Source organism: Rattus rattus, chromosome 13 (assembly GCF_011064425.1).
Source record: "Rattus rattus isolate New Zealand chromosome 13, Rrattus_CSIRO_v1, whole genome shotgun sequence".
NCBI classification, from domain to species: domain Eukaryota; kingdom Metazoa; phylum Chordata; class Mammalia; order Rodentia; family Muridae; genus Rattus; species Rattus rattus.
This window is the reverse complement of record NC_046166.1, coordinates 6439532-6460159: the sequence shown is the minus strand read 5'-3', so window position 1 is coordinate 6460159 and position 20628 is coordinate 6439532. Positions and strand designations below refer to the sequence as shown.

The 20628-nt window shown below is 40.5% G+C and overlaps 1 protein-coding gene and 1 pseudogene across 1 annotated transcript in view; both read right to left on the bottom strand.

Annotated features, from left to right (window-relative positions):
• Nucleotides 1-20628, bottom strand: part of Sfmbt1 (Scm like with four mbt domains 1) — an 81325-nt gene that overhangs the window by 59240 nt on the left and 1457 nt on the right. The window lies entirely within an intron of this gene.
• LOC116914929 overlaps nucleotides 10876-20628 on the bottom strand; it is a 31349-nt pseudogene continuing 21596 nt past the window's right edge.

Below are 20628 nucleotides of genomic sequence, written 5' to 3'. Positions count from 1 at the left end.
CCCCTGGTATCCTCCTCCCCACTCTGGTGCACCCAGTCTCTGCAGGGCTAAGTGCATCCCCTTCCACTGAGGCCAGACGAGACAGCTCAGTTAGAACAAACCCCACAGACAGGAACAGCCTCTGGGACAGCTCCTCCAACCCACCCCGCTCCAGGCGGTAGGGCCCAGTTCTACTCCTCAGCGCTAACTATAAAAACTGAAGGAAAGCATCGAGTCAGGAGCCCCAAGACCAAGTTCTCGGCACAAAGGAGATTTATTTGTACCAGAGGGCAGAGAATATGAGACAGAGACAGGAAATAGAGGATGAGGGAGAAGGAGAAGGGCACGACGGAGACTTGCAGGGATATTTGTCCACTGAGGACAAAGGACTGCATCTGGATAGAGAGGAGACAGACATGGCCCGAAGGAAGATAGCATTTTCTAAAGGAAAAATGAAAAAACCTGTATTAGGATGAGGTGTTTAACTGGGAGGCTAATTAGGTCGGCGAGGGGGCTTTTGATTGCTGGACCCTGATATCAATATTTATGCAGCTGGATCTTGGTAGTCAGCCTCAGGTGGAGGCCTAATGAGGAAACAGACTTGGTGTCTAGCTCTGTGAATGTGGCTCAGTGGGGTTTTTGGCAAGGCAAAGGGCATGGGGAGGAGGGCAAGGCCTGCCTGAGCCACGCTCCGTGGGCCAGAATCCCTTCAAAATGTACATAATTTTCAATCCTATAATAGTGATGATATTGGCAATGCTTTCGTGCTTTACAGAAAACATGTTCCCCGTGTGCTTCCATGTTTTGTTTTTAAAAGTCATTTTACAACAATTTTAGCATGTCTCTGAGTCATTATAAGAGCTATCGAGAATTTTTAATTTCATTATTTTGCAAATGAACAACAGAAAAGGAAGGGCTAGGGGTAAATGATCGGTTATTAATATCTCCTCGAGAGAAACAACTGAAGTACTGCCTGTGACACTCTTCTGAGCTGTGCTTCAAAGCTGGCTGCTTTGTGGGAAAGTATTTTGAAGGGCAAGACTGATGTTAAATTTGTTGTACTTAAACTGTGTAGGAAACAAATAGAGTTGGCCAAAGCACAGCCAATGGCTCAGGACAAACGCCACCCACAAAGTAAGATCCACTCAAAGGTCACACCTGAGGCCACGGTGCTGGTCAGTCTCCCTCAGCTCCACACAGCCACACACCCTGGGAGGAAGGTGCCTCAGCTAAGCCTCCATCAGTCTGGCCTCTGAGTGTCTGTGGGACATTTTCTTTCTTTCTTTCTGTTTTGTTTTAGTTTCAGTGTTTTGAGACAGGCTTTAGCTGGCCTGGAACTTGATCTGCCGAGCCTTCTGAACCCTGAAATTGAAGTTGTGAGAATCACGGCATAACTTTTTTGTTTGTTAGGCTTTGTGGGGTTTGGGGCCGTGGAAGAGCCCGTCCACTCTTGGGGGCGTTACCCCTGGACAGGTGGTTGAGAAAGTAAGTTGAGCAAGCCAGGCAAACTGCTTTCCACCATGCTCCTGCCTCTACTTCTGACTTTCTGCTCTGACTTCCTTCAGTGATTAATCATGTAATCCAAAACTGTCTTTCCTCTTCATGTTGCTTTTGGTTATGGTATTTCTTACAACAGAAAGCAAACCAGAGCAGTCATTAACATGTTTTTCCTCAAATTATTAAAGGATGGTAGATAAATACAATATTGTTTTCTATTAGGGCATTAAAACAAACAAACAAACAAAAACTAGTTGTTTAAGCGCAGATTCCTACAAAAGGCTATTTTGAAGATTTCTGGGGTTTCTGTTTTTCTTATTACTATTGTTAGGGGCAGAAGTTCTCCTAAAGCTGCCCTGAAACTCACCATGTAGGCCAGGGTGGCTTCAATTTGAAATGATGTTCCTTTCTCTGACTTCCCAGAGATAAAATTACGGCAGCTAATTTGAAGATTACTCGTCACAGTCCAGTAACAGAAAGACTTTCAATCAGTACTTCTTACCCTAGAAACCAAAATCCAACACTTGACAGAGTCTTTCTTGCTCATTTGTTCAGTTTTGCTTTTTGTTTTTCAAGACAGGGTTTCTCTGTGCAGCCCTAGCTGTCCTGAAACTCAATCTGTAGACTCGGCTGGCCTCAAACTCAGAGATGTGCCTGCCTCTACCTTCTAAGTATTTGAAGGGAGTATAGTAAACCTAAGTACCAAAGACCTTAAGCTTAACCAAAGGACTATGAGGAGGAAAGGGTTTATTTCACCTTACAGTTTACAGTCTATGGTTCAGGAAAATGATCCTTGGAACCTACAGGATACAGAACCAATTTGCAAAATTGTCTCCTGACCTCCACATGTAAGCATGTTACACACACACACACACACACACACACACACACACACACACACTTTTTTCAATTAAATAAACTTTTAACACTTGCCGTTTAAGTATGAAGACTATGGATCAGATCTCCAGAACTTTAGCTCCAGTAAGAGCTAAGGGAGCATGCCGACTGCAATCACAGCACTCAGAAGGCATGGACAGTGATCTCAGAGACCCAACCTCAAAAAATCAGGTAGAGAACCACCAAGGATGGCTCCAGATATCAACCTTGAACCTCCTCATACACGTGTACGAATGCACCCACACACATGCAAATATCCATGCATACACACAACAAATGCTTACTAATGATTTGCATGATGAATAGCTCTCTAAAATGAAAGTCATAGATGCAACTTGACTACAAACATATATGTATCCATTTGGGATTTTTAAATGGTGGCAGTATTTTAGAAAATTAAGTTCTTGAGCCTCTACAAGAAAATAGATCACTGGAAACAGGTCCCTGAGGGACTCCTTCCTGACATAATGGGGGGCACATGGGGCAAATACTACTCACTTACCTCTTCTTCATGCCCCCACTGTTCTAATATTCTTCCCAAGGACATGCATGGGCTACCATGGGCTGAACCTCTGAAAACTTGACCCACATTAAACCCTTCCTCACTTAAGTGTTTAAAAAAACTAAACAAAACAGGGATTCTGTAATAATGGTGAAGAAACTGACTTGTTTATCTATAAAGTCATGAAAACATCTTTTTTACAGGATACCGATTAAACTACTAAGACAGCCTGCTGTTTGGAAATGTCTTCCATGTAGTACATAGTCAGAAGTGGTCCACAGTCACTTCTAACAAGGTAAGATTTTATATCACTTCTAGGTAATCCTAACAAGTAGACTTTCCAATCAAATAACTTTCCAGATTAGGAAACCTGGCATGGTGGTGGCGTGCCTTTAATTCCAGCACTTAGGAGACAGAAACAGGTGGATCTCTCTGAGTTTGAGGCCAGCTAGACTATGGAGGGAGAACCTATCTTAAAAAAAAAAAAAAAAAAGAGGTCCGCTGCGCCTGAGACACCGCCGGAACCTAAAGGGACCAACCAGATAAACAGTTCTCTGCACCCAAATCCCGTGGGAGGGAGAGCTAAACCTTCAGAGAGGCAGACACGCCTGGGAAACCAGAAGAGACTGCACTCTGCACACATTACTGATTCCAGAGGAAAACACCAAATGCCATCTGGAACCCTGGTGCACGGAAGCTCCCAGAAAGGGCGGCGCAGATCTTCCTGGTTGCTGCGGCCGCAGAGAGCTCATAAGCAGCACCCCACGAGCAAACTTGAGCCTCGGGACCACAGGTAAGACCAACTTTTCTGCTGCAAGCAACCTGCCTGGTGAACTCAAGACACAGGCCCACAGGAACAGCTGAAGACCTGTAGATAGGAAAAACTACACGCCCAAAAGCAGAACACTCTGTCCCCATAACTGGCTGAAAGAAAACAGGAAAACAGGTATACAGCACACCTGAAACACAGGCTTATAGGACAGTCTAGCCACTGTCAGAAATAGCAGAACAACGTAACACTAGAGATAATCTGATGGCGAGAGGCAAGCGCAGGAACCCAAGCAACAGAAACCAAGACCACATGGCATCATCGGAGCCCAATTCTCCCACCAAAGCAAACACGGAATATCCAAACACACCAGAAAAGCAAGATCTAGTTTCAAAATCATATTTAATCATGATGCTGGAGGACTTCAAGAAAGACGTGAAGAACTTCCTTAGAGAACAAGTAGAAGCCTACAGAGAGGAATCACAAAAATCCCTAAAAGAATTCCAGGAAAACATAAATAAACAAGTAGAAGCCCATAGAGAGGAGACACAAAAATCCTGAAAGAATTCCAGGAAAACACAATCAAACAGTTGAAGGAATTAAAATGGAAATAGAAGCAATCAAGAAAGAACACATGGAAACAACCCTGGATATAGAAAACCAAAAGAAGAGACAAGGAGCTGTAGATACAAGCCACCAACAGAATACAAGAGATGGAAGAGAGAATCTCAGGAGCAGAAGATTCCATAGAAATCATCAACTCAATTGTCAAAGATAATGTAAAGCGGAAAAAGCTACTGATCCAAAACATACAGGAAATCCAGGACTCAATGAGAAGATCAAACCTAAGGATAATAGGTATAGAAGAGAGTGAAGACTCCCAGCTCAAAGGACCAGTAAATATCTTCAACAAAATCATAGAGGAAAACTTCCCTAACCTAAAGAAAGAGATGCCCATAAGCATACAAGAAGCCTACAGAACTTCAAATAGATTGGACCAGAAAAGAAACACCTCCCGTCATATAATAGTCAAAACACCAAATGCACAAAATAAAGAATATTAAAAACAGTAAGGGAAAAAGGTCAAGTAACATATAAAGGCAGACCTATCAGAATCACACCAGACTTTTCGCCAGAAACTATGAAAGCCAGAAGATCCAGAACAGAAGTCATACAGACCCTAAGAGAACACAAATGCCAGCCCAGGTTACTGTATCCAGCAAAATGTTCAATTAACATAGATGGAGAAACCAAGGTATTCCATGACAAAACCAAATTTACACAATAACTTTCTACAAATCCAGCACTACAAAGGATAATAAATGGTAAAGCCCAACATAAGGAGGCAAGCTATACCCTAGAAAAAGCAAGAAACTAATCGTATTGGCAACAAAACAAAGAGAAGAAAAGCACACAAACATAACCTCATATCCAAATATGAATATAACAGGAAGCAATAATCACTATTCCTTAATATCTCTCAACATCAATGGCCTCAACTCCCCAATAAAAAGACATAGATTAACAAACTGGATACGCAACGAGGACCCTGCATTCTGCTGCCTACAGGAAACACACCTCAGAGACAAAGACAGACACTACCTCAGAGTGAAAGGCTGGAAAACAACTTTCCAAGCAAATGCTCGGAAGAAGCAAGCTGGAGTAGCCATTCTAATATCAAATAAAATCAATTTTCAACTAAAAGTCATCAAAAAAGATAAGGAAGGACACTTCATATTCATCAAAGGAAAAAATCAACCAAGATGAACTCTCAATCCTAAATATCTATGCCCCAAATACAAGGGCACCTACATATGTAAAAGAAACCTTACAAAAGCTCAAAACACACATTGCACCTCACACAATAGTAGTAGGAGATTTCAACACCCCACTCTCATCAATGGACAGATCATGGAAACAGAAATTAAACAGAGACGTAGACAGACTAAGAGAAGTCATGAGCCAAATGGACTTAACAGATATTTATAGAACATTCTATCCTAAAGCAAAAGGATATAACTTCTTCTCAGCCCCTCATGGTACTTTCTCCAAAATTGACCATATAATTGGTCAAAAAACGGGCCTCAACAGGTACAGAAAGATAGAAATAATCCCATGGGTGCTATCAGACCACCATGGCCTAAAACTGGTCTTGAATAACAATAAGGGAAGAATGCCCACATATATGTGGAAATTGAACAATGCTCTACTCAATGATAACCTGGTCAAGGAAGAAATAAAGAAAGAAATTAAAGACTTTTTAGAATTTAATGAAAATGAAGGTACAACATACCCAAACTTATGGGACACAATGAAAGCTGTGCTAAGTGGAAAACTCATAGCACTGAGTGCCTGCAGAAAGAAACAGGAAAGAGCATATGTCAGCAGCTTGACAGCACACCTAAAAGCTCTAGAATAAAAAGAAGCAAATACACCCAGGAGGTGTAGAAGGCAGGAAATAATCAAACTCAGAGCTGAAATCAACCAAGTAGAAACCAAAAGGACCATAGAAAGAATCAACAGAACCAAAAGTTGGTTCTTTGAGAAAATCAACAAGATAGATAAACCCTTAGCCAGACTAACGAGAGGACACAGAGAGTGTCCAAATTAACAAAATCAGAAATGAAAAGGGAAACATAACTACACATTCAGAGGAAATTCAAAAAATCATCAGATCTTACTATAAAAGCCTATATTCAACAAAACTTGAAAATCTGCAGGAAATGAACAATTTCCTAGACAGATACCAGGTACCGAAATTAAATCAGGAACAGATAAACCAGTTAAACAACCCCATAACTCCTAAGGAAATAGAAGCAGTCATTAAAGGTCTCCCAACCAAAAAGAGCCCAGGTCCAGATGGGTTTAGTGCAGAATTCTATCAGACCTTCATAGAAGACCTCATACCAATATTATCCAAACTATTCCACAAAATTGAAACAGATGGAGCACTACCGAATTCCTTCTATGAAGCACAATTACTCTTATACCTAAACCACACAAAGACCCAACAAAGAAAGAGAACTTCAGACCAATTTCCCTTATGAATATCGATTAAAAATACTCAATAAAATTCTGGCAAACCGAATCCAAGAGCACATCAAAACAATCATCCACCATGATCAAATAGGCTTCATCCCAGGCATGCAGGAATGGTTTAATATACAGAAAACCATCAACGTGATCCATAATATAAACAAACTGAAAGAACAAAACCACATGATCATTTCATTAATGCTGAGAAAGCATTTGACAAAATTCAACATCCCTTCATGATAAAAATCCTGGAAAGAATAGGAATTCAAGGCCCATACCTAAACATAGTAAAAAACATATACAGCAAACCAGTTGCTAACATTAAACTAAATGGAGAGAAACTTGAAGCAATCCCACTAAAATCAGGGGACTAGACAAGGCTGCCCACTCTCTCCCTACTTATTCAATATAGTTCTTGAAGTTCTAGCCAGAGCAATCAGACAACAAAAAGGAGGTCAAGGGGATACAGATCGGAAAAGAAGAAGTCAAAATATCACTATTTGCAGATGATATGATAGTATATTTAAGTGATCCCATAAGTTCCACCAGAGAACTACTAAAGCTGATAAACAACTTCAGCAAAGTGGCTGGGTATAAAATTAACTCAAATAAATCAGTAGCCTTCCTCTACACAAAAGAGAAACAAGCCAAGAAAGAAATTAGGGAAACGACACCCTTCATAATAGATCCAAATAATATAAAGTACCTCGGTGTGACTTTAACTAAGCAAGTAAAAGATCTGTACAACAAGAACTTCAAGACTCTGAAGAAAGAAATTGAAGAAGACCTCAGAAGATGGAAAGATCTCCCATGCTCATGGATTGGCAGGATTAATATAGTAAAAATGGCCATTTTACCAAAAGTGATCTACAGATTCAATGCAATCCCCATCAAAATACCAATCCAATTCTTCAAAGAGTTAGACAGAACAATTTGCAAATTCATCTGGAATAACAAAAAACCCAGGATAGCTAAAACTATCCTCAACAATAAAAGGACTTCAGGGGGAATCACTATCCCTGAACTCAAGCAGTATTACAGAGCAATAGTGATAAAAACTGCATGGTATTGGTACAGAGACAGACAGATAGACCAATGGAACAGAATTGAAGACCCAGAAATGAACCCACACACCTATGGGCACTTGATTTTTGACAAAGGAGCCAAAACCATCAAATGGAAAAAAGATAGCATTTTCAGCAAATAGTGCTGGTTCAACTGGAGGTCAACATGTAGAAGAATGCAGATCGATCCATGCTTATCACCCTGTACAAAGCTTAAGTCCAAGTGGATCAAGGACCTCCACATCAAACCAGATACACTCAAACTAATAGAAGAAAAACTAGGGAAGCATCTGGAACACATGGGCACTGGAAAAAATTTCCTGAACAAACACCAATGGCTTATGCTCTAAGATCAAAAATCGACAAATGGGATCTCATAAAACTGCAAAGCTTCTGTAAGGCAAAGAACACTGTGGTTAGGACAAAATGGCAACCAACAGATTGGGAAAAGATCTTTACCAATCCTACAACAGATAGAGGTCTTATATCCAATATATACAAAGAACTCAAGAAGTTAGACCACAGGGAGACAAATAACCCTATTAAAAAATGGGGTTCAGAACACCCATAAGGAAGGGGAGGGGGGAGGGGGATGTTTGCCCGGAAACCGGGAAAGGGAATAACACTCGAAATGTATATAAGAAATACTCAAGTTAATAAAATAAAAAAATGGGGTTCAGAGCTAAACAAAAGAATTCACAGCTGAGGAATGCCGAATGGCTGAGAAACACCTAAAGAAATGTTCAACATCTTTAGTCATAAGGGAAATGCAAATCAAAACAACCCTGAGATTTCACCTCACACCAGTGAGAATGGCTAAGATCAAAAACTCAGGTGACAGCAAATGCTGGCGAGGATGCGGAGAAAGAGGAACACTCCTCCATTGTTGGTGGGATTGCAGACTGGTACAACCATTCTGGAAATCAGTCTGAGGTTCCTCAGAAAATTGGACATTGAACTGCCTGAGGATCCAGCTATACCTCTCTTGGGCATATACCCAAAAGATGCCCCAACATATAAAAAAGACACATGCTCCACTATGTTCATAGCAGCCTTATTTATAATAGCCAGAAGCTGGAAAGAACCCAGATGCCCTTCAACAGAGGAATGGATACAGAAAATGTGGTACATCTACACAATGGAATATTACTCAGCTATCAAAAACAATGACTTTATGAAATTCATAGGCAAATGGTTGGAACTGGAAAATATCATCCTGAGTGAGGTAACCCAATCACAGAAAAACACACATGGTATGCACTCATTGATAAGTGGCTATTAGCCCAAATGCTTGAATTACCCTAGATGCCTAGAACAAATGAAACTCAAGACGGATGATCAAAATGCTTAATGCTTCACTCCTTAAAAGGGGAACAAGAATACCCTTGGCAGGGAATAGAGAGGCAAAGATTAAAACAGACACAGAAGGAACACCCATTCAGAGCCTGCCCCACATGTGGCCCATACATATACAGCCACCCAATTAGACAAGATGGATGAAGCAAAGAAGTGCAGGCTGACAGGAGCCGGATGTAGATCGCTCCTGAGAGACACAGCCAGAATACAGCAAATACAGAGGCGAATGCCAGCAGCAAACCACTGAACTGAGAACGGGACCCCCATTGAAGGAATCAGAGAAAGAACTCGAAGAGCTTGAAGGAGCTCGAGACCCCTTATGAACAACAATGCCAAGCAACCAGAGCTTCCAGGGACTAAGCCACTACCTAAAGACTATACATGGACTGACCCTGGACTCTGACCTCATAGGTAGCAATGAATATTCTAGTAAGATCACCAGTGGAAGGGGAAGCCCTTGGTCCTGCTAAGACTGAACCCCCAGTGAACGTGATTGTTGGGGGGAGGGCAGCAATGGGGGGAGGATGGGGAGGGGAACACCCATAAAGAAGGGGAGGGGAGGGATTAGGGGGATGTTTGCCTGGAAACCGGGAAAGGGAATAACACTCGAAATGTAAATAAGAAACACTCAAGTTAATAAAAAACAAAAAAAAAAAACAAAAAAACAATACCTGCCTCTACCATAGAGCAGAACGGTATTCAGTAAGTGGGTACTTAATAGAATGTTGAAAGTTTCACACCTTTTATAGGTAGACAATATGCTTTTAATATCTAATTTCTCTTTTATTCATACTGAAAAATTGTTTGATGAGGTTTGAAAACAAAATTTCCTGTGTTTAAAAAATAAAGAATTTACTACCTATGTAAAAAAAAAAAAATCTCCTTCACTCGAACATCCTTCCCTTACACAAAGGAAACAGAAGTTCTAATGAAAGACTGGGAAAAGCAAAGGGCAGCCCTTCCAACAGTGAGACGTGCCTCATGTGTAAGAGGCTTACGACTGGAAGGCCAACGCTCCAGCAAAACTAGAAAACCCACTCAGAACCCACGTCTACTTCCAAAGCCAAGCACCCCACATGCTATCTCACTTATGCCAACCATGGCTGAGACCACGGCAATACACACATGTTCTCTATAGCCTGTGCACTCAAATTACTCCCACACTCCAGGAACTCTCAGAATATCATCACTGTAAAACAGGAATTGTTTAACTTCCAGGTTTTTCTCCATGAGGATCTCCTGAATTTTACAATAACCTCACACACTCTCTTACAACTGTTGACTAAAAGTCACCAGTGTAGAACAAGACAAGTTTTCTAAACTGCATTTCCCTTCAAGCAATTATCCTTAAGCAGTTTATCTCATTTCCACTGTTTATAGAAAGGTTTGTTTTTGTTTTGTTTTTTGCTTTTTTTGAGTTCTAAAACACAAAGAGAATTCAAGAATTGAGTATAAATCAAGAAAAGGTTTCCTATTTATTTACTAGCCTGCAGAAATTAAAGATTTTCTTCACATGTAGGCAACAAATCACAGTAACATTAACAGTGACTGTAACGTTACCACCACCAGCACAGAGCACAGGTAATCACAACAGCGTAAGTAAATGTAACTGGTTTCTCTCTCATGCATTTTTAATCTTATTGTTTACACCCATTTCTCAGAGAGCACTAAATGAGCTACGGTTATGAATGTCAAGAAGCAAAAGAATGCGTGGTATTAGGGTTTGGATACGGCATGGTGGTAGGGTGCTCGCCCAACACGCAAGGACCCTGCACTTACGCACAAGCTCTGCCGGGTGCACACGGGATAGGAACAGGAATGACTGCCGCCAAGAAGATCACGAAATAAGACTGGAAACCAATAAGGGTGATGTCTAGAAAGAGAAGCACAAAAAACATGGCAAAGGCAATGAACCTTCGAAAGATCACAACTCCTCAATTATGGAATAAAAAACATACTGGAATTGTTAAATTCTGAAAAATAATAACAAAATACAAAAAAAAACCCTGTTATTTAAAAATTACAAATATTTCCTGTTATCATTCCCAAATCCTAAACCACAGTAAAGCATGTGAAAGACCAATCATCTAGAAACCTGCTCTATGAATTGCTGTGCCACGGTTTTTTATTATAATAATGGCAAAAACATACTTTTCCATCTCTTCTAGTAGTAAGCCTTAAAAGGAAACAGAACCACCCACTCATAACACTGGCTAAGTTATAGCTTTCACATTACAAAGGTTTGTTCTCAAAGTGATAAAGGTGGTCATTATTCCACCCTTTACATGAAAAAGGAACATCCTTAGAGAGCATTTAAAAGAAAAGCACAAAAGAAACCCAGACCACCCTAAGACAGGCTGAACCAACTCCATCAGTACAATCAATGATGTGAGCAGCTCAACTGAGTTTACTTTTCTACCAAAAAAAGGCATGATAGCAAATATAACTGTATCACCAGATTAAAAATGATGCAAAGGCCAGACTCCTTGTGGAGTGGAGTTTATTCAGTGTAACAGGCATTCCCGGTATTTACAGAAGCATTATTCCAGATGTAAAACAAACCCCACCTCTGGTGACTTGCCAGCAGCCTGCCACACGTAAAACAGTTTCCTCAATTAAGACACATCCATGATTTCCAGTATAAGAATGGAAAATAAATCCATAAATGTTCTGTAACATATCAGCAGCATCACAAATTACTAAAACAAAAGAAGTAACTGATTTTAGAATACAAGTAAAAGACCTCTTCCTGTTAATAATCTGTATTTGGAAGACCTGGGTATGTGTCTTAGCTGTTAGTTTGCTTGCCCAGCACACACAATGCCCTGGTTTGAGTCCCCAGCACTGTAATCAGGGTATGGTGGCTGTAACCCTAGGACTAGAGAGATAGAGGCAAAAAGCATAGAAATCCAGGGTCACAGTGAACTGGTGCCCTCTGGACTACAAACGCTCTGTCCCAAGAAGACAAACTGTGTTTTATTTTGTTTCTAACTAATACTATATCTCGTAATAGTTAAGAATCTAGCTGGACATATTGGCTCACATTTTTAATACTAGATACCCCAGAGACAGAGATAGGCAGGTATCTGAGTTTGAGGCCAGTCTGGTCTACAAAGTGAGTTCTAGGACAGCCAGGGTGTTGTGGTTTAAAGATGCTTGGCCCCTAGGGAGTGGTACTGTTAGGAAGTGTGGCCTTGTTGGAGGAAGTGTGTCACTGTCAGGGTGGGCTTTGGAGGTCTCCTCCTATTTTCAGATCCCACCCATTGAGGAAGAGAGCGTCCTCCTAGCTGCCTAAGGATACCAGTCTGTGCCTGGATGTCTTCAGATTAAGGTGTGGAACTCTAGGCTCCTTTTCCAATACCACATCTGCCTGCATGCTGCCATGTTTCCCTCCATGATAATGGACTGAACATCTAAACTGTAAGCCAGCCCCAATTAAATGTTTGCCTTTATAAGAGTTGCCTTGGTCACGGTGTCTGTCTCTTTACAGCAATAAAACCCTAACTAAGACACAGGGCTACAGAGAGAGGCCCTTTCTCAAATTTAAAAAAAAAAAAAAAAAAAAAAAAGGGTGGGGTGGGGTGAGAGAAACAAAGGGAGGGAGGAAAATAGGAGCAGTAGATGTACAGAATTGATCTTTAACGTGTATAAATTCTAATAATTAATAGTGGTTTTAAATTATATCAATTTTTTACACATTCTTAGAAATTATTACAAGTTGAGTATCACTTCATCTGAGATGCCTGGCATCAGAAGTGTTTTAAATTTCAGATTCTAGAATATTTGCATAGACTTTGCCAGTGAGCATCCCTAATGAACAATTCAAATTAGAGATGCTCGATGTGTAACTAACTATATTTACTCTTGCCAAAAATGCTCTCATCATCTTGTTACTTTTAGATAATGACCACTTTAATTACTTCAAGGAAGAACACCATTTATTTATGAAGGATATTCTTCTTTAAATAAACTTCTGAAGTGAGGAAAAACAGCTGACATTTGAGCGATCACTGTACCAAGCACAATGCAGTATGTGTCATCCGCCCATCAACATTCGAAATACTGCATTTTAAAGGTCAAGGAATGAAATCTGAAGACATTGTATTGTCTAATTTACACATGACTCATAAATGAAAGGCAAATTCAAAACCTAAACTCTTTCACAACCATACTAATCTAGTGGCCATCCAAGAAACAAAACAAGAAAAGCACTTTATGTGAAAGACTTTAAAAAAACAAATAGATCTTCTCCTCTTCTCTTATTTCCTCTCAAACACTTTACTGTGCGTTCTAAAGCCTCAGTATAGTAAAGAAGACAGCTAACTATCAATAAAAAATTTTTAGAACTACAACCCAATTAATCAGCTGACAAAAAATAATAAACACACCTGAGCACTGTTCCTGGTAATGGGTCTTCCTTTGTAAAAAGCTCTAAGAACCATGGTACATTTAGTGCATTTTAAACCTTGGTCAGCGAAGCTATATTCTTTATACCTGTACCACAAAATCAAGTGTCACTCAGTGCAGGGTAAGACACAGCTTCATTTTGTTGTAATTTTACAGCAACAGACCTTTCTACACAGTCACTTCCTATAGTCATCCCTTTTAAATATTTACAATCTTGGTGTACATATAATGAAATTTTACTGTATTTTAATGTGTTATATTTCCAAGTAAGCCTACAAGAATGAATAAATATAATGCTATTTTTAAAAACAAAATAACAAGTTGGAGTGGCTATAAAGACACAAAAACCTTCATAGTATTTATAGGATAGGATTCATAAAATAGTATAGACCCTCTGGTAACTGACAATTCCTCAATAGAGTTAAGCAAAGACCAACCAATTCTACTTGCAAGATTAATTAAAAAATATACCCACACAAAAGTCAACACAGGTATATTCATAGCAACACTAGTGATCACTGCCAGAAAGTAGTAACAGCTCAAATGTTCATCCACTGAGGACGGATAAACAAAATGAATGGCATCCACAATGACATTCAAAAACTTCATGCTAAACTGAAGAAGCCTACCACAGGGGAGCACAGGTTATAGGCATTGCTTCTATAATCTATCCAACGTAGGCCAATGTAGACACCGAAAGTACATTAGTGATTACCTTGAGCTGGGGCAATAGGAAGAGAGAGGTAGAGAATAACTGCTAATGTACATAAGGTTTCTGTTTTGAAAAGTAAAATATTCTAAAATTAAATTATGGTGATGACCATACAACTCTGTAAGTATATTTAAAAAGCTTTAATTGTATATTTTAAAATAGATGAACCCTTTCTCCTTAAAAAAAAACAAAACACCATTTTTTTAAAATAAAGGGAAAATAAAGCTTACAATTGATTCTTTTTTATTTTTCTTGTTCACATGACAAAAGATTTATTTTATTAGAAACATTATGGTTAGTGTGATGACACATGCTTTTAATCCCAGCACTCAGGAAACAGAGTCCAGTGTATATTTGTAAGTTCAAGGCCAGCTTGGTTTACACAGTGAGCTCCAGGTTAGCCAGAGTTACATAGTGAGATCCTGTCTCAAAAAACAAACAAACAAAAACCAAAACCGCACACAGTCAGATGGGGACTGCATCTCAGTGGTACAGCAACTGCCTGGAAGGTGTGATGCCCTGGGTCTGATTCCCAAGACCACACCACCAACCATAAGTTTACCTTTTGCAGGGCATGATGGCACACACCTTCACATCCAGCACTTGGGAGGCAGAGGCAGGTGGATCTCTCATTCCAGGCCAGTCTGGTCTACAGAGTGAGTTCCTGGACAGTCAGGGCTACACAGAAGCCCTCTCTTAAAGCAAAGTTGCTTTTCATGGTCTTTGTTTATCTTTCTAGTCCTTGCCATTTACACAGTCATTTGTAAACTTAAAGGACCAAGTACAAAAAATGTATTAGAACTTCGAGCTCTTGTACAAATGGGTGGGTCTGAACTCAGCAGCCACACGGGACCCCTGCATACTCTGGTGTACAATCGCAATCTTAGATCACAAAAGCACAGCCTTCACAGATCGCCTCAGGACCTGAGCAAGTCAATCCTGCCTCAGCATACAGGAAATAACAATTAACTTTTGCTCTTTGCTCCTTTAAGACAATGAAAGTCAGTGCATACTTAGAAAACTCAAGATGTGTAAGAAGGAGGTGGTTTTTTTTAAAGTTAATTCTGCTGAGTCATGCGAATGACAAAATAATAAGCTTCCTTTACTCTCACACCCGCTGCAGTTGCTCTCTTTCATCCTCTAGAACAGCAGTTCTCAATCTGTGGGTCATAACCCCTTTGGGGTTGAGTGACCATTCCACAGGAGTCACATAGCAGATCTCCTGTACACCAGATACTGACATTATGACTCACAACAGCAGCCACATACGTAGTTTACGGTTAAGGCCCACCACGACATGAGGAACTGTATTAAAGGATGGCAGCATTGGAGAGGTTGAGGACCCCTGCTCTGGACAAAACTACTCAATGACATTCCTCTTCCTGCCTGCTCTATAGCATCGTGGCATGTGCAGTTCTCCCACCTGTACAAGCCCTACTGCACTGGTTCAAAGGAACATCAAAACCGTGTTCTAATGCTGTCACTTCAACAATAAAAGAAGGTTCTCTGTGTCCTGTCCCACCCCCTGGCCAAAATGACTTGGCCTCTCTTCTGCTTCATTCCACAGTAAGACGTTTCAGTCAGCTTTGTCTTCCTCTACGTTGCTGGCACTGCTTGTCCAGATCACCAAGAGCCTATGGCTAAATCCAGTGTTTCCCTCTTATCGTATAAGCTCTCCTTGCTCTGCTCTACACCGCAATACAAACAGCAAACCTCAAGTCCCTAAAGCATTTATCTCTCTGCAACTATGACTTTGCTTTCCTGGTTTCCTTTTCCTACTGTGGCCATAATTCCTCTGTGGCCTCTGCTAAGACCTGACTCTAAAGGTTGGAATCCTACAAGGTTTAATATTGAGGTCACTTTTTTTAAATACATTCACACTTGGCATTCTCTTCTTAATCACTGCAATGCAAACTTATGGACTCAGTACAATGATTATTTGGACTCATTTTCTGAACCCCAGACACCTGTGTCCAACTAACTCATTTGGGATCTCCATTTAGTGTTTTATATGCAAACAAAACTGAACTCTAATTCTATTTCCAAATATAGTTCTCCTCAGGTTTCCTCATCTCAGTGCTACACAGTCGACCAAGCTTTGCCATATTAGGACCCTCAGTCCTTGTAAGATCTGGTCCCGGTTTGCCATTCTCTCATCTCTCCATTCAAACTCCTCTTTTTGTTTCTGGGATAGTTAACCTTGCTTGTCAACTTGATTACATCTAAGACCAACTATGTTGGGACAGGTCCAGAACGGTTTTCCCAGGACTAACTGAAGGGGGGAGACATACTCTCCTAAATGGGCAGCAACTTCTTGCCACAGTTCAAATACATAGATGATCAGGCACGGTGGCTCACAGCATTAGTCCCAGCACTCACAAGACAGAAGCAAATATACTCTGTGCGTTGAGGCCAGTCTGATCTACAGAGTCGGTCTCAAGCACATAAACAAGCCAACCAGAGTTGCCCGGGGCTGTCCTGCCTGTCTCCTTTCACTCCCTGCTATGTTTAAGGGCTTCTACCCTGCTGCTACTATGACTGCCATCCTTCTCTGGCATCAGAACCCAGATTCTTCATCCTCCAACAGGAACTGAAGACTAGCAGCTCTCCAGGAGTCTTCCAGGCTCTGAGTACTTATGAGAAAACTCCAAGAAAACAAGACAAAAATCTTCTGACTTCAGTTTCTTCAAAACTATGGGACTGCTCTTGGAATGTGTTTTCATGTTCTTCCCAGGCATAGCAGACCGGAGTGAGTTATTCATGTGTTGTTATTCATGTGCCTCCATGGAAAAACATGATTGTGCCATGTGTCTTATCCTTCTGATGCACTTTACTCAGAGTATAAACTGTCTGATGCTCTGGATAAAGTTGGCTATTACATTAGACTTTATTTAGTCCGTCTCATTTTTAGGCCCTGCTCTCCCTGGTCCATGACGCCAACTAGAGAAGTAAACAAACTCTCTTTGTAAGACATATTCATTGTTTCTGTTTCTATAACAAGCCCTGCGTGGTTCTCAGGGCTTTTCCAAGTGCCAGTTCCTCCCTAGAGCTCTTCACAGAACTCATTCTTGCTCTTCACATCTTAGTCCAAGAGTCAGCAGCATATAAACGTCTCTTGTATACGTCAAGTACAAGCATCTGCGTCCTATTCCTTCCTATCACTTAGACCTGCGTCCGGCATCTATCACAATAGCCATTTCCTTTATTTCCTTGTGCTTGTTTAATTTCCTCCCTTCCCACAATAATACAGCCTTTCGTCTCTTTGGAGTAGTATACGGCAACAATGGCTATTTGCAGAATGAATGGCAGTCAGAAAGAACGAGTCAAAGACAGAGAAAGAGGAGCAAGGAAAAGTGAATTTCCAAACCATACCTCAGCTTTATAATAATTCCTAACGAAGACTTTGTAAGCCTTCTGAGTAATGTCTGAGGATATGGTGAGATGGGATTGCCCTCTCAACTGTAAGTCACAGATGTCACCACAGCACCTTCCTGCAAGAGGTTCCCATAACCACCTCAATGGCAGAGCAACTTCAATGCAGGAATAAAGGCAAAGGAGTACATTACTTCCTTTAACTTCACATCTTTTCTCTCAGTATCCTGAAGAGCTATGTTTCTAGAGCTGCACTTCAAATTCAGGAAGGCGTTTACAGAAGACCACATGCGACCACAGCAGAAGTTAGCAGTCCATAAAGAAAGCCTTCCTCCCCCATCTCTATACTGTACTTTATACAGGATATAGGGTACCCTTTCTCCAATATAAAGTAGACTGTTAGGACTGTCAGAGTTTAGAAAACTGACAAAGAACAAAGGAAATCAAAAACAACGTAACAGGTTGAGCGGGAGACGGCTCAGTCGGCTTTGTTTCGTTTTCTAAAGTGTTTGCTATACATGACTGACAACCCAAGTTAGATCTCTGTGACCCACTAGGAACAGGGAAATCAATGTCCAAAAGTCCTCTGACCTCCAGATGCACACTACTGTGCACATGCCCCACTTATACAAATGCATGTCATACAGGTTATATATACACAATAGTAATCATTTTTAAAAATATTATTGCAGGTGTTTGGGGATTTTGTTTTGTTTTGGTAAAGCTGGTTGTTTTTTACTATGGAAATAATCTGATCTATGGTAAACAAAGTAATACAAGTTCATTCTTAGTTTGTTTGGCTTAAGTAATTTTTAAATTTCTATCAGAAAATCAGGGAGTTGCTACTAGCTACAGTTTTTGTTTTTTTTTTTTTTGCCCTTTTCTTTTTTTCGGAGCTGGGGACCGAACCCAGGGCCTTGCGCTTGCTAGGCAAGCGCTCTACCACTGAGCTAAATCCCCAACCCCCTAGCTACAGTTTTAATAAACACAGTATATCCGAATTAGTAAGTCTGTGACCTCAGTCAAGTGGATCCAGACAAGAACAAGGACAGAAATGAAGCCAACCTAATGGATGATTTAAGCACTTAAGACTTAGGGATGGATACATTGCCCAGCTCTTCAGTGAGAGGAGCTGCTCTCTAGTTTACTAAGACAGAGCCTTGCTTTGTACACTAGGCTGGCCTCCAACTTGTCATCCTGCTCTGCCTCCAGAATTCTGGTATCATAGACAGGCACCACCACGCCCAGTTTAAAGATACTTTTAAATATCAAAATCCCTTTGATGGTTATTTTCTAAGGAGAGAAGACAGTATATGCATTTTGGGAACATAAGTTAAGGCAGAACTCTAAATCCATAAATGCAATCAGCAGCATAGACTACCACTCTGCCCCACCCCCCATGTTGGTTTTAAGATGGGGCCTCACTGCAGTGTCAGGTTGGGCTCTGATCAGAGCCTCAAGCTTTGTTTTAGGTGGGGCTAGCGGGAAGGGACTCTTGATCTCTCAGTGTGTACTCCTGGACCTAAGGACCAGACTCTATGGCCATTCCTAACTGAGCCGAAGAAACAGAAAAGGACAAAGGGCACAGAAACACCAATCTCTAACATCTTACTGTTCTCTGCTTCTGTTTAGAGAAAAATATTGTAATTCAAATGAATTAGCAAAATAAAATACAGATTATAAAAAATTTTATTTCAGCCTTATAAAGGAAAGAAATTTTGACGCATAAATGTATGTTAATATCAAAGTTATGGCGTGAATAAACTTTGAGGACAGTATGCTAAGTGAAGCCAGTCAGTCATAAATAAATACCCTATGACTTGGCGAATCCTTACTTACATGGAGTAACAAGAGTAGTCAGTTTCAGAGACTCAAGACAGAAAGGTGGTTCTCCGGGAACTAAAAGGGTAGAAAGAGTTTACTATTTAATGGGTATGTATGCTTTCCAGTTTTACAAAACAGAAAGTTACAGCAATGAGTGTCACAAAACAATGTGAATACATTTAATCTCAAGAAACTGTATATTTAAAGCGATCAGGACAGATTTTATTTCATAATAAAAGGAGTAGACTTTTTAAAGCTAGCTATTAAACAGATTCATGCCATTAACTGTGAACATAAACATAAATGTGGCTGACAATCATGTATGTTTAGATTTTAGTGTCCTTAGTCATAAAGTGAAGAAAAGACAGAAAGAGATAACTCAATCCTGGCACTAAGTCCTGGAGTAGGGAAAGGCTAGCAATAGAGAGGGGAGGACATTAAATAAAAACTACCATACATGCCTTAGCATCCTACACCTGAGACAGAAGGGCCCTAACAATGCTCCAAGAGAGGCTGCTTTAGTCACTGTAGTCTGGGACCTAAACCCAGATTTAATGAACTCAAGGAAATGAGCACTTAATCCCACTAAGAGATCATAAACACGGATTAGACCTGCTTCCTGCTAAGTGCCATTTCTAGAAGCTTAGCTCAGCTTTGTGGTCCACACATATATGTGACTGGGCTAAATTAAGATTATCCCTCAGCTTTCTTATGTTTCAGGAATGATCTAAGATATTAGCCTAGTATTTGGTGTCAGAGTCCACACTACTCAGCTTAATCTGTCCTATATCTGCGTGTTTTCGACATGTAAAATTAAATGTTGTCTACTACACTACTATGTTAGTTAGGGTTTTATTGCTAGGAAGAGAGACCAACTCTTCTAAGGACAACATTTAACTGGGGCTGGCTTACAGCTCAGAGCTTCAGTCCATTATCATCATGACAGAAGTGTGGTGGCACACAGGCATGTAAGGTGTTAGAGAGATGGCTGAGAGTTCTGTCTGGATCCACAGACAGTAGGAAGAGACGGTGAGCCACTAGGCCTGGCTTGAGCTCAATGCTTCCTTCAACATGGCCACACCTCCAATGATGCCACAATCCTATGAGTCTATGAGTCTATGGGGGCCATTTTCATTTAGACCACCACAGCTACATAATATATATATTGGAAGGCAGCTTCACACCTACCCTTCTGGCTCTCTCCTCAAAGCAC